The sequence below is a fragment of the Capsicum annuum genome, chromosome 8 (genome assembly GCF_002878395.1).
Source record: "Capsicum annuum cultivar UCD-10X-F1 chromosome 8, UCD10Xv1.1, whole genome shotgun sequence".
Lineage (NCBI taxonomy): Eukaryota > Viridiplantae > Streptophyta > Magnoliopsida > Solanales > Solanaceae > Capsicum > Capsicum annuum.
Window position 1 is genome coordinate 140,846,479 of NC_061118.1, and position 3,817 is coordinate 140,850,295.

Genomic DNA, 3,817 nt, shown 5'->3' on the forward strand with positions numbered 1-3,817 from the left:
ATTCATGTTCATGGTTCTTTAGTGTCCGTAACATGAAGCAATCAGATGATTAATCTATTGCAACAGATAATTATTCTGTTGTAACAGATAATTATCTGTTGCAACCGAATATTTATCTGTTGTAACAGACTATTTATATGTTGTAATGGATCTTTATTCTGTTGCAACAGATGTGTAATCTGTTTGGAACAACACAATACAACTCCTGCCACAAATCCAACGGATAACCCATATGTTTTAACTCTTGCTATTGATACTGGATTCAAATTATTTCTTAATCGTCGACATGTTTGTTGAGAACAAGAAATAGACAGAATGAAAATTAAATAAGAATTAAAACGTCAACGTCGATCAAACATAAATTTTTTAATAAACAAAAACAAATAAAAATACATAAACTAAAAAAATAATAATTTGCCTTCTCGAGGTTGGGGGTTAAGGTCTGGTGATACAACACTCTCCTTAGATCCCACTTGTGGAATTATACTGGGTATGTTATAGTTTTTATTTTCGTATTTTTATTTGATCAACTTTAATAATTTACTAAGTGCTTAATTAATATGATCCAATAGAGGTCTATACTTGAGTATTAATGTATGCATTGGGTCAAGTTTTAAATTTCAACTCTTGCTATTGCTACTGGATTCAAATTATTCCTTAATCGTCGACATGTTTGTTGAGAAGAAGAAATAGACAAAATGAAAAATAAATAAGAATTAAAACGTCAAAGTCGATCAAACATAAATTTTTTATTAAACAAAAACAAATAAAAATATATAGGCTAAAAGAAAAAGATAATCTAATTATTATTATCATCATTATTACCAGTCGGTCAATCAGCAGTGCCCTCCTCAGCCTCCAGATCTCCCGGAGCATCCTGGCTCTCATTGTAGAGAACTCGCATTAAAGGTCATGAACCTGAGTTTGAAGCTCCCGTACGGTGTCTTGTAAAATAGCAACGTCCCACATTGGATCAATTATATCTAAAACACAAAGAATTGACAAAAAACGTTAAAATAAAAGTAAAGAAAAGAATCCAAATGTAATACAACGTACACTATCAATTGGGTATATTTACACAAAAAACAAAAAAAAAATTTCGTTGAGTCAGGAAAGAGAAAGTGGTTGAAGGTGTAATATGAAAGACAAGATGCACGAAATAAATTTAGTAGAATGAACGAGTAAGGAGAGACCTATTTATAGAGGATTGAATTTGAATGAGTTAGGCAAAAAGGCACGACAGTTCACCTCCATTTATTAATTACAAAATTTAGTAAACAGGTGACTTTTTGATTACTTTAAAAGTTATAACTTAATTAAATGAAGCTGCTGACTGACTTTTTGATTGTTGTGATAAGTCATGACATTTCAGCTTATTATTAGTAATTAGTTCTTTCCAGTAACTGTTTCTATTGAGTTGTGGCAACAGATTCTATATCTATTGCATCAGATAACACATCTACGACAATAGATATACCATATGTTACATCAAATAACTCATCTGCGACAACAGATATACCATCTGTTGCAACAAATCGACAACCTGTTGCATCAGATAATCTATCAGTTGCAACATATAATCTATCTTTTTTAATAATCATTATATCATTAATCCAATTTTTTTATTATATAAATTTAAAAAACAGATTTAAAAACAAAAATGGCGAAAAGTCACTACTTGTCGCCTATTTTATATTAACATCAATTATTCAAATTAAATAACCATTTTTTTACGATTTTAAATTGTGTTTATCATTTATTTTCGTATTGTTTTCTGTGAAAAGAAATGACTTAATTAAATCAAGCTGGTGAGTTTTACAAAAAGTCACGATTGTTCACCATTTTTTAACAATCATCATATACCTTAATCCAATGTTGTGACTTTTTTATTATATAATAAATAAATAATTTAAAAATAAAAATGGTAAAAAGTTACAATCAGTTATTAAAATTAAATAACCGTTCTTTTATGGTTATAAATTGTGTTTATCATTTATTTCCTTATTATTTATTCACGAACCATTTTTCATATTAAATAATCGAAAAGTCATGACTTTCACCCTCAATAACAACAATAATCCGTTTTTTATTAATAACCGCCTGTTGCAACATATGATCCATCTGTCGCAACAGATTAACCATCTTTTGCAACATATGGTTCATCCGTTGCCACAAATGCTCAATTCCTACCTCCAACCATCAACATGTTGAGAATAAGGAATAGACAGAATGAAAAGTAAATATTAAATAAGAATTATAAATCCAAAGTTGAACAAACATAGATTTTTGAATCCATTATATACAAATATATACAATAAAAAAACATACCCTTGGGTGGATCCGATATAATAAAAGAAAAAATATAACCTAATTATTATTATTATTATTATTATTATTATTATTATTATTATTATTATCATTATTGTCAATCGGCCCATCGTCATCCGGCAGCAGCAGGGCCCTCCTCAGCCTTGCTCTCATGTCGCTCAACTCCCACCGGAGTTTATGAATCTGCCTTTGTAGTTTCCACAAGGAGTCGCGCAAAATCACCTTGTCCAAATCCGGATCAACCATATGTAGAAGTGGAGTTATGTATAAATACATCTCTTAATTAAATAAAACTGGTGACTTTTCGAATATGTAAATTAAAAAATGGATCTAAATATAATATTTTATCTTTTATTGTATTTCGGAAAGAAAAGAAAATTGCTTTAAAATAAATCTAATAAATGGGTAATTTGTTGCAAAATATACTATATCTGTTTGAAAATTAACAATATATTGACAATCTGTTGCAATAGATGGATATATCTGTTTGATTTTTTCAACAGATAAGTCATATGTTGCAACAGATTGATCATCTTTCGTAACAAATGTCTATAATTGTTTGATAATTTTAACAGATGTGTCATCTGCTGCAACAAGTTAGTCATCTTTTTATTCAAATCAAGCCATAGATGGGCTAGAAAGAATAAGGTGCGTGCAGATGGATGAATCCACTTTCATGTGTGGGAGTAATCTATTACTGATAAGGTCATCGGGACAACACACATAAAGTACAATGATTTTGTGAATGCAGTTTTTAACTGATTAGGCATTGATCATTCAAACAAGATCCTGCATTGTACAGTTTAGTTTGATAGGTTCAAATTGATGAGGCCGATGGGCCTATAAAGATGGTGCCGATACCCTGTTACGAATTAATGACGGTTGTTGCTCATGTTTATGCGTGTCAAGTTTTGAAAAGGGATTAACATTTGTTATCATTGTAGAGATCCAGTAGCGATTGGACTTAACTTTAAGCGTGCATTGGACTCTGAGAAGGTCTTCGAAGCATCGCACTGCATCAAATAAGAACGGAATACCAATAGAAATTCCCCTCGTCCAAATTTATATAGAAAGGTTGTTTGAGAAGATGATTATATGCCAAAAATATCCATAGAAGAATAATTGCGAGGGAAAAGGGGAGTTGATGAAAACCTATATCATCTAAGAGATAATTGAAGAGAAAAACATAGGGTAGCAAGGAACTTCTAGCGAATCTGGCCGATGAAGATGAATTAAAACACGAGAAATCTGAATTAAGTGCAAATATGAAAGTGTATCCAGTATTGAAAATCCGCCTGTTGTCTCTCTGAAAGAAAATTAGTGCAGTTGGGCACTTTGCTGGGGGGCTGCGACTAGGTAGCGTGGTCGGGATGATCACCTACATTAAAAAAAACAAAACACAAAGAAAGTAGCTTTGCGGGCACCGAGGGCTGAAATGATGTACCATAAGTAAATAAAACTTGACCCAAGAACAACTGTATTTAAAATA